The following is a 12,131-nucleotide window of genomic DNA, read 5'->3' as shown; positions in this document are numbered from 1 at the left end:
ATGTGTTATTGCATGACAACAAATTAGATGACCTAGACAAAAATGGGCAAATTCCTAGAGAAATACTAATCACTTAAACTGACTCAAAAATAGAGAGTATAAATAAATTTATAATGTAAAAATATTGAATTAGTAATAAAAAAATTCCTCCAACACCCCCCACCCCACCTCCCCACCCCCACCCCCACCCCCGCAAAGCTCAGGCCCAAATGACTTCACTGGTGAATTCCACCAAATGTTTAAATAAGTATTAAAACCAGTACTTCATAAACTTTCTCTAAAAATAGAAGAAGGAACACTTCCCAACTAATTCTATGAGGCCCTTATTACTCTGATACAAAAGCAAAACAATGATATCACAAGAAAATAATTTATAGACAATATTTCTTACAAATATAGATGCAAAATGTTCAACAAAGCAGTAGCAAACTGAATCTGGAAACATATACAAACAATTATAATTCAAACAATGTAGTATACCACATTAACAGAATAAAGGACAAAAGCTATATGATCATTTAATAGATGCAGAAAAAGCATTTGGCAAGATCCAACAGCCTTTTATGATAAAAATGCACAACAAATGGGAATAGAATGGAACTTCCTCACACTGATAAAGGACATCTATGACCAACCTAAGTAAATTGATAATTAATGGTGAAAGACCAAACACATTTCCTTTGAGATCAGAAACAAAAAAAGGATATCCACTCTCACCTTTTCCATTCAATACTGTGCTGGAGGTTCTAGCCGGGGCATAAGGTAAGAAAAAAATAATAAAAGTCATGCAAATTGGAAAGAAAGAAGTAAAACTATTAAAAAATCAACACTATTAGAACTAATAAGGTCAGCAAGGTTGCAATACAAATGATTAATAAACAAAAATTAATTGTATTTCCATACAATTGCAGTGAGTACTCTGAAAATGAAACTAAGAATTGGCGATTTGTACAAAGCGTGCTTATTAGGAAAGAAATATCAAGGTCCTCATGAAAGTCATCGGTAAATGTTATATACATATAATATATATATTATATATATAACATTTACAAAAATATTATAACACATTCAAATATACACACACAAACACACACCTGTTGTTTCATTATGTTAAATGAGAAAATGGGAAACTCATGCTGAGGTCGAGTATAGCTATTCTAATATATCTGGAAAATTTGCATATGATTTTGGAAATTTAGTACCCAGATCAGTCTGTATATCCTTTGGGTTAGGATCTAATTTGGGTTAAGAATTTGAAAAATACATTATATTCCATTCCACACATATTTGACAGAACAATGTGTTAAAACACAGCTTGTACCTGTTTAGAAGTCTTAGTGTTTGTAAAAGTTCCAGATTTAATGCCCAAGTGGAAATAGAGTGACCGAGAATTCATTCTATACTCATACAGGAGAACTCTCCATCGGAGTGATCGGTATACTGTGGCAGAGAGAACTTTTTTTTTTTTTTTTGCGGTACGTGGGCCTCTCCCGCTGCGGAGCACGGGCTCCGGACGCTCAGGCTCAGCGGCCATGACTCACGGGCCCAGCTGCTCCACGGCATGTGGGATCTTCCCAGACGGGGGAACGAACCTGTGTCCCCTGCATAGGCAGGTGGACCCTCAACCACTGCACCACCAGGGAAGCCCAGAGAGAACTTTTTAAAAAAAGGATCAGATCAGGTCTCGCTACTCCTCTGCTTCCAAACATCCAATGGCTTTTCATCCCACTGCAAATAAAAGTGAAACTCCTACTCTAAAGCCATGTACGACCTGACCCTGCTTCCACTGTGGATTCCCTTCTTTTCTAAAAAGGTTCTGTATGTTCAGCCACACTGGCCTTCTCCCAGTTGCTAGCACTCACCAAGCTTATTCTTTCCTTGGTTATGTTTTTTCCCACCCCTGGAGTGGTCCTTGTAAAGACCCTCTCATGGTTCTCTGACGTCATCGAGGTCTTTGCTTAGACATGCCTGTCTGTCCTCCATGCTCTACCGGAAATAACTCCCACTTCCGCTCACTTATTGTCTCTTTGACCTTCTTTCCTTCCCTTCAAAGCACTTACTACTACCTAAAATTATATTATATACGTGTTTATATACTTAGTTATTTGCTTATTTATTTTCTCTCTTCTTCACTAGAATGTTTTCTCTTTGAGGGCATGGATAATTTCTATTTTGTCTAGTCTTCAGACCTAGAGGAGAGCCTGGTACATAATAGACACTCAATAAATATTTGATGAATGGATTGAATTCTGATTTTAATCTGTGATTCTGTCTAGTCTATCGCCTATGAACAAAGAATCAAGAGGTTAACTATTCTTTTTTCTTTGATTTGACAAGCTATATTTTCAATGAATCACATGAAAACCTAAGATCAGTGAGACACAAAATTAGAAAATATCTCTTGGAAATGGATCTAGTATTGATTTTTGGGTTAAGAAAGTTCCAAAGAAAAGGTTCTGGTAGAGAAATGAGAAATTTCATAAAATGAGTAGTGTTCTCCTTACTATGAAGTCAAATCCATTTCGTTATTGCTTTTATGCCAGAGAAATACAGAAACCAAAAAAACTAAAATAATAAATTCTACAAAAAGACCCACAAAACGTGTTTTATTAGATTACATATGTGTGTATAAATGTATATTCATTTACCTATGTACACAAGTACATACACACACATATATTATATATTATGTATATATTCTGAACACAGTTGAAGACATGGTATTATAGTTCTTAGTTCTGACAGTGAGTCAGATACATCTGGTCCAAAATTATTTAACTTCAGTGAGACTGAATTGGTTTTTCTTTAAAATAGGGATCAAGCCTAATTCACAGGAACGGTGTAGGGGCTAAATGCAACAGTAAATGTTCAGTGCCTGGCAGAGTGCCTTGGACAGTGGAGGCCTTTTTGATAAGTAATAATTCTTCATTTTCCCTGCAGAACCTTCTGCGCTTAGGTTCCTATCTATGTAAATCCTCCTAAGCTTTATAAAACACACAGTCATTGAATCTGAATATTCCAGAGTCATGTTATTTTCATTTATTTATCATATGTACTACAAATTTACCTGAGATGTGATAGATACATAAATTTGGTAAGTTACTCCCTCTGAACAATAAATAAATAGATAAATAAATAAATAAATGAAATGGAATAAAGTATAGAAATTCTTACACATCTTTTTTCAATGGAAATGTTTTATTAGATTTTATAACAAAATTTAAAAACAATATCAGGAGTTTGTGTGTTTCTCAGGTAACCAGATAAATATATGTTACAGGGCTTCCCTGGTGGCTCAGTGGTTGAGAGTCCGCCTGCTGATGCAGGGGACACGGGTTCATGCCCCGGTCCGGGAAGATCCCACATGCCGCGGAGCAGCTAGGCCCGTGAGCCATGGCCGCTGAGCCTGCGCGTCCGGAGCCTGTGCTCCGCAATGGGAGAGGCCACAACAGTGAGAGGCCCGTGTACCGCAAAAAACAAAAACAAAAACAAAAAAACATATGTTACAATATGTTAAGTTTTGTCCATACAGAAATACCTTTAGGATGCTGTAGTAATGTAAAACCTGAAGGTAGACAGAGAAGGGCAGAAAGGCTCTGACAGATAGAGCATGAATTGTGGCCTGCTAACCAGGATCCAGATGCTAGCCAGGAGAGAACTTTAGTCCATAGTCTACAGAGAAAAAAAAATCAGGAAATTCCTTAAATTTAATATTTAGTCTATCATACTGTTTCGTTCTGATTCACTTTCTAAAAGTCTCAAATGTGTTTAGCCTAATACTCTCAATAGTAAAGACCAAATTAAAACGATCTGTTATTTCCACCTTCCTGAAACAGGTAGGATAGAAGAATTTTCAAGCTTTTCCTGGGTAGAAAGCACCTCCACAAAGGAAAGACAAGACAGTATTTCCGCCAGGGCTTCAATATGCTGGTACAACTAGAATACAAATCCTAAGGGTCTCCTGCAACACCATTAAAACAATGTCATGAACTGAAACATTGCCCAAGCTTGATCTTCAACAACAATCTTCTTCAAAAGACCTACTGGGCTGAGAAAATGACTTTCTATGAAGAGGCTGACACTTCACAGTTCCATAAAATATATTTCTTGTAATTCCAAGCAGTTTTTGTAAATCATGTGTTTCTCTGATTCATCTATGAATCTTTACATCTTTGTGTCTCTTCTCAATTTTTTCTGTCACTGCCTCAGCCAAAAAAAAAAACACAAAACTGTGGAGGAAGCATTTAGCAAGTTGCTAAAATGCACTTTAGAAGATTACTAACAGAACAAATAATCCACCCCTGTTCTTTGACTGATTTTCTTTTTTTTTTTTTTAACATCTTTATTGGAGTATAATTGCTTTACAATGGTGTGTCAGTTTCTGCCCCACAACAAAGTGAATCAGCCATACATATACATATGTTCCCATATCTCTTCCCTCTTGCGTCTCCCTCCCTCCCACCCTCCCTATCCCACCCCTCTAGGTCATCATAAACCACCTAGCTGATCTCCCTGTGCTATGCGGCTGCTTCCCACTAGCTATCTATTTTACATTTGGTAGTGTATATAGGTCCATGCCTCTCTCTCACTTTGTCCCAGCTTACCCTTCCCCCTCCCCATATCCTAAAGTCCATGTTCTAGTAGGTCTGTGTCTTTATTCCCGTCTTACCCCTAGGTTCTTCATGACCTTTTTTTTTTCTTTCTCTTAGATTCCATGTATATGTGTTAGCATACGGTATTTGTTTTTCTCTTTCCGACTTACTTCACTCTGTGTGACAGACTCTAGGTCCATCCACCTCACTACAAATAACTCAATTTCATTTCTTTTTATGGCTGAGTAATATTCCATTGTATTTTCAAGTAACTGTCTCCCTAACCCTAAAGGTGAATCTTCTCCAGGAAGGGAACTGGTCAATTTCTAGAGGAATTCTTGCTTAAGAGATCAAAATGCTGAATTCACTGAAGTGTCTGTGAAGTGTGCCTGCTCCCCTTTCCTTAGGATACTACCGAGTACCCTGAGTGTGATTTTATTACAGCCTAAAGAGCAGTATTTCCCTCCGTATCAGCCGCTGACATGTGTCCCTATTCTTTGTCCTTCCTTATGTGTCTATGTTCAGAAATGTTTATTTATTTTGATAATTCTCTGTGGTTTCAGGTTCCCTATCTTGGAAGAAAATTTTTATATATTTAATATGTATCTTTTAGGCCCTTTGTAAATAACCCAAGACATTAGAAAACAAGGTACTTAAAAGTTGTGTTCCACACGTTTTACAATCTATATGAAGCCAAACACCCAGAAATAACATCAACATTATTATTTCAGTATTGAAATATGATAAGAACTACTTTAAATTCCTGCTTACCTGAAAACATGTCAATAAATACACATTTAAAAAATGAGTTAGCATTTTGTAAATACAGTGTTAATACTAGTCCACATTCTCTGAAACTGCTTTTCTTGTCACTCATGTAGGATGCTTGTACCAAATACATTTTCATTTATTTACTGAACTACTGAAATTTTCTAGTTTACAATAAATTATATATAATCAATGCTATGTGTTAAAATAAAACAAACAATTCTACTATATTGTATTAGAAAGTTATCTTAGAAACTCTACAATGTATATCTTGCATAGGTTATTTCTAAATTGGACAATATATTTAAGTTATTCATTTGGTGGGAGAGAGAGAGGAGAAACAAATAAAAGTATTTCCTTTGCTTTTGCTCTTCTTTAAAATTGAGAAGCAAAACTGTTGAGAAGAAAAATAGTTTCTTTTAAAAGTTTTAATATAGAGATCTATAAACAATTTGATTATCTTTTCAAGTTGACAGTCCCTTTGATGGTGGGTCCTGGACTCAATAAAGAAGCCACAACAGCTTACACATTAATATTTTTGAAAAATCAGTGTAAAGAAGAAATCAAGGGAGTAACTACAACATGAAATCTACAAAAAAAAAATCATGCCCAAATCTCTCCAAATGTATTGATATTCTTTGGAATGATAATAATAATAAAAAAGCATTACATGCTTAGTTCCAGAAATTCTCCATTTCCATTATTGCTGGAAAAGCCATCTAAAAAGCACTTGAAGTTGATGATGTATGTTGTTTACTCTCTTGAAAAAACATCCTCTCCAAATAGGGGGAAAGGTTAGAAATGATTTGTACTGCACTGATCAATTTATCTGAGTTGTCTTTCAGCAGATTGTATTAATGGAACTTCATTTTCTTTTATTCAGTTGACGGCCAATTTTTTGTTGTCTCCTAAAAAGATCAATGAACATGTCTTGCCATCTTTTCACAAAACAAGATGATTTTCCCCTTAAACTTTAAAAAATACTTTATTATTTTGTTGTAATAGATTTTTGTCCCCCTCTTTCTTGCTTTCAACCCCCTGCAGTGAGTTTTTTAATGCCTGCCTATTCTTTTATATCTCTTTGTAGTTTCAACTTCAATACCTTGAATTTCACTTTTTTTTTTCATCATTCTGGGTGCCACAGATATCTTCAGGGGCAGCAGTTTCTCCCTTCTTTGAGCTGCAATGGGAAGACAGGCCTATGGTATTCACAATTGCAGTTTAAAAAGCACAACCAAAACAAGCATCCACAAGAACAAGAATGCATTTTGATTGGGACATTATGCACCACGTTCTTCATATTCCTTAAAACTAAAAGTTTGCTGCTTTTCCCAAGGCCAGGTGGGAATAGCTGATTCCCTGTGTAAGGTGGGTAGGGGTACTAGCAGCCCTCATTTGCCATGTCTTCACATTTAGAGTATGTTTTTATGAATGTGGATGCATCTCTCTGGCTGACGGAAGCATTCTATTTTTTTTGTTTTGTTTTGTCTTGATTGCAGTGGAAAATATGAAAATATTTCCATGAAATATGGAAAATATGACCATAAAACTCAATTTATCTACCTGTCTCTTCCTAGTAGATGCTGATCCCTGGTTCCTTCTTCCTCTTCTCTGCTCCCTTATAATTAACCCCACAATCCCATCTTGGTTTGTCACCCACCCAGACTACTGGCATTTGTAAGGGGTAGCCATGCCTGAGAGAATAGGTACATTCAGCAAGGGATTTTTCCAGATATTGAATAAATGGTGGAAGCAATGTGATGTATACTAATTTCTCCCAACCCCCTTCCAAAAAAAAAAAAAAGTAACAAACACATGCTAAGAGACTACGGCACTATGTCAATACATATATTAAGCACAGGTGGTATGGGTGTCTACATCTTAAACACAATATTTCATTCCTTCATTCTTATAGACTCAAAAAAAAATCTTTGAAACACAATCCAGGGGGAGAAAAAAAGAAACAGTATTGGTTCATCCATGCATGCATTTCTTTGCACTGTCATTATAGCAAAACAAAGTAAAATCTTGATTTCCTGAGCTAAGGGGCCATTCCTAAATCATTGCTTGCTGGAGAGTGAGTCAATCATGATTGGCTTAGGATCTATCATAAATCACCCTTCATCTTCAGGACCCCGTAGCATGCAAAGGAAGACAAGTGGATATCTGGACCTGTGGGGTTCTGTTAGGGGGGTGTAAGGGCAGAGACTCATCTCCTTTTATTGGTGATTTTCATCATTATCACTCAAGTGATATCTGCTTTATGATTCTACATTTCTCCCTCTTATTTAACGCACAAATATAATCAGTCCCTACATCTAACAAGTTCTCTTTCCTAAACATCTCATATCCATCACCTTTTTCTATTATTTTTGCCATTATCTTGGTCCAGGCTTGCATCATTTCTCATCAGGATGACTGGGTTAGCCTTGCAACTTGTCTCATTTCCTCCAGCATGGCCTTTGATCATTCAGCTAAAAAAAGCTTTCTCAACTGCAAATCTGATCATCTCACTGTATTCCTCAAACTCCAGGAAAGCCAGCCTTAGTTTTGGGTCATTTGCTCACAGCACTGCCATTCCTCCTCTGGACCCCACTAGCATTTCTCCAGCCCCTGTCCCACATGCACATGTTCCTGTGGAAATAGTAACTCTTTTCACTTCCTTTATTCATTCTGATATTTTATTCTTCTCAACTTTCACATGTACTCTGCCTCTTCCTCTTTTTCATTGAGCAATTTCCTATTATTCTCTATAGTAAAGCAATAACAAAACCAAAAATGATAAATCTATCAAGCACAAAACACAATCTCTAACAAAATATTGCTTTCTTAGAAGTCCTACCTAGACTCTTGAGTGCAATGAAATGCTCCTTTTCTATGCTTTCCTAGCAGCCTTTGCTAGGTTTTCATAGAAATGACCACAGTTCTCTGATTATTGATTTAGTTGATACTGGAAGCTCCCAGTGTTCTGTTAGTTCTGAATTCCTAGTGCAAAGTGTTTGCCACACAGTAGACACTCAAGAAATATTTTTGAAGGTTATATGAGGGATTTGGGCTAAACATGTATTTCTGATAGGCTTTTCTGCTTTCCAACCAGAAATCATGGAATAATAAAAGGGTATTTACTTATGAGAAAACTTAGGCATCATAGAAGCCAAGAGAATGGATTGGCTGGTCCAATGAAGGCTAATGCCCCCTGGGGGAATTGAGCCTCTTCCCTCCATCTCTTTAAGGTTACATGCGTTCACATCTCTGTTTCTCTGCCTATCTGTTTCACTCTTTTCTACCTCTACAGACCAGTTTTCCAACCTGCTCTGGTTTATATCTGCTTAAGTCCAGCCTAGCCCTAGCTTTGTATTACATTCTAATTTGGGTATTTACTAGACACGACTGAGTTAAGCATTTAATCTTCACTCTAAAATCCCAGTTAAGAGGAACTGATTACTCCAACTTGGAATTGTCCAGCTTGGCTCAGAAAGGGCTTTATCTGTCAGTAAAAATGGATTCAATGTCTATTCCTATGGGCAGGGGCAGGAGAAACAGGTCAGTTCTTACAGGAGGATTGTTGTGGGTCTATAAAGTGTCTAAACAATGGGTGACCAATTCTCATGCCTGTTTCCCACCTCATATAAGCAACTTCACAGTGTCCTAGACTAGAAAGTTATCTGATATTTCTGCTTAAAAATGTGCTTTCCTCAAGGCCACTTAGTACTTTATGAAGTGATGATCCATGAATTCCTTTGCCAGTTTTGACATTTGGTGATGCTGTGATTCTCCAGAACCATAGAACACAAATTTCTGGAGGCAAAACTGATTGTCAGAAGGAAGAGAAACATATTACATCAGATTCACTGTTGATAATTCAATAAAAATAGTGACAAGAATGCAGACCTAGACAAATCTGTGTTATTTATGTTGTTTATTAGTAAGACTGCTAAGGACCTAGTTTAGGGTGTTTCTCGCTTAAGTATTGTGCTTTCACTTAAAAAAAAAAAGAACAAAAAACCACTTTTTTTCTAAAGCTTAATATTATGAGCTGAATTCTGCCCCCCTAAATTTGTATGCTTAAATCCTGACCCCCATTATCCCCGACTATGACCTTACTTTGAAATAGAATCATTGCAGATGTAATCAATTAAGATGAGGTCATGTTGGAATAGGATGGGCTAATCCAATATGACTGATGCCCTAATAAAAAGGGAAAATTTGAACACAGACATGCACACAGGGAGAAAGCCATGTGAAGAAGAAGACAGAAATCAGGGTGATACTCGTACATGCTATGGAATGCCAAAGATTGCCAGAAAACCACCAGCAGCTAGACAAGAGGCCTGGAACAAGCTATTCTTCACAGTCCTTAGAGAAAACCAGTCCTGCCAACACCTTGATTTTGCATTTCTGACCTCCAGAGCTGTGAGAAAATAAATTTCTGTTAAGTCACTCAGTTTGTGGTACCTTGGTAAGGCAGCCCTAGCAAACTAATACACACAATAATGATAAAATTAGAGTTTGTAAGCTTGAAAATCATACAAATATTAGATACAATAAGAAATCCCAAGATGACCACTAACTCTTCCAGATAAAGAGGTATATTTTTAAGATTAGCATAAATAAAGAGTTCAGTTTACAAACAGAAGTCCAATGATTAGAAATTTGTTGCTTCTGTAAACCTTTCTTGAACTGTTTTGCTTCCTTCTTCCCTCCTATTAAATTTAACCCAAATTAGTTTTCACAAATTAACACTTATGAAAGTCGTCTAAATTTATGCCAATGCATGCTTTTGAACCTCAGTTTCCTTATCTAATCGAAGATGTAAAAGGAAATATCTCTTAGAGTTTATGAGAGGACTAGATAGAAAAAGCATGTGAAATGCTTGTAGCCCAGTGCCTGGCACAGAGTGAGTGCACAGTAAAATTTATCTATTTTTCTCAAAGTCAGAAAATATTTTAACAGTCCAATTTGCATTTTGATACCCATAGCCTGGCATGGTTACCTAGGTTTCTGTGTTGGTTAAGCTCCATCTTTCCAAATAAATTGTATTTCAAGTACCTTTGTTCTTCAAACTGATCACTTTTGACAGAAGAGTATCATGAGCTTACATTCTATGTTTCTTCTGCATTCCCCTCAAAGTCTAGCATAATTCTGAGCACAAAGCATATTTTAAAATGCTATACAAATGTATGATGGATAAAGAGACTGATGGATAGGGTAGACTTGAGTAAAAAAGAAAAAAAAAACTAACCATCTGGATGGTTTCAGTATCCCTTTGGAAACTGGCTTTATAGCAGTATTTTTAATTCTGAAGTTTCCAGGTGCATAGAAAAAATAAAAAAAAAACTTTGTAGTAAGTGACATTCATATCATATTCTGCCACTGATTTGCTCTGAGGACTGGAAAGTGATTTAGTTTTCCTGAACTTCATCAAGCTTGTCTGTAAAATACTAGATCCTTTGTGAAGATGGGAAACATAAGGTGAGAAATGTAAGAAATGTTGTAGAATATCTGACATTTAGTAGGTGCTCAGTAAGGTAATTGCCAATTACCCAGTTTATGCTTGAACTCCAAGGAAATTAGATGAATAGGGAGAGAGAGACAGAGAGAGAAAGACAGAAAGAAAGAAAAAGAAACAAGGAAAGAAAGAAAGAAAGAAAGAAAGAAAGAAAGAAAGAAAGAAAGAAAGAAAGAAAGAAAGAGAAAGAAAGAAAGAAAAGAAAGAAAGAAAGAAAAGGAAAGAGAGAAAGAAAGAGGGGGGGAGGGAGGGAGGAAGGAAGGAGAGAAGACAGATGTCATGAAATTAGCTCATGTGATTGTGGGGGCTGGATAAGCATGTCTGAAATTCATAAGACAGGAAGTCAGTAAAATAAGGTAATGAACAGGCAAAAAACATGGACATGGGACAAATCTGATACCTTCCCTTCCATCCTTGTAGTTTCATTTAATCAAGTTGACATATTAAAAACAGTCCTGTGTAGAAAAAGAAAGTTTTGAAGAGAAGAAACTGCTTCACCTCCTTACGTTCTTTCATGGTAGTGATCAGCTAAGAGTGAAGGAAGTAGTTGCTTGATGCCAGTTCTATACTTGCTTCCAAAGGTCTCATCCTATATGCATATCCTCTGTTTGCTCTGTCTATATATCTGATCTTTTCTTTTTAATCAAGATAGTGCATGCATAGTTAAAAAATAACATTGTATGAAAAAAATTACCATGCAAAGCAGCCAAAGAAGGAGTGGGGGAAAGAGAAAAAAAGACAAAGCAGAGATATAGAGAGCATCTCTGTATAAAGGTATACAGAATGCTACCTCTCACTTATCCATCAGGGGTTACTCAGTGGTACCACTTAGAGACTTTTTTTTCTACTTTAAAAAGATCAGTGAGTCTCAGTCTAAATATTTGCTGCTATTTCTCCTTATGGGTCAATGCAAAATTGTGACTTGGTTATAAATTTCCAGGAAAAATATAAATTTTGACATTAAATCTAGAAATATGAAGGTTTTTCAAGGAATAAAAGACACTATAAGTGCTGATAGCAAAGTTTAAGGCTTAAAAGAGCAAAGAAAAAGAAAGAGGGTTAGTGAAAGAAGGTAAAGGTAAATGTGAATTCCAGTTCAATATGGTGATCTCCTCCATCCTGGGTTGTACAAATGGAAGTCGACCAACAATGAAAAGAATGAGCAGAGAGGGCTTCCCTGGTGGCGCAGTGGTTGAGAGTCCGCCTGCCAATGCAGGGGACACGGGTTCGTGCCCTGGTCCGGGAAGATCCCACATGCCACG

This window comes from Globicephala melas, chromosome 2 (assembly GCF_963455315.2).
Source record: "Globicephala melas chromosome 2, mGloMel1.2, whole genome shotgun sequence".
NCBI lineage: Eukaryota > Metazoa > Chordata > Mammalia > Artiodactyla > Delphinidae > Globicephala > Globicephala melas.
Note: the sequence above shows the minus strand (reverse complement) of the source record.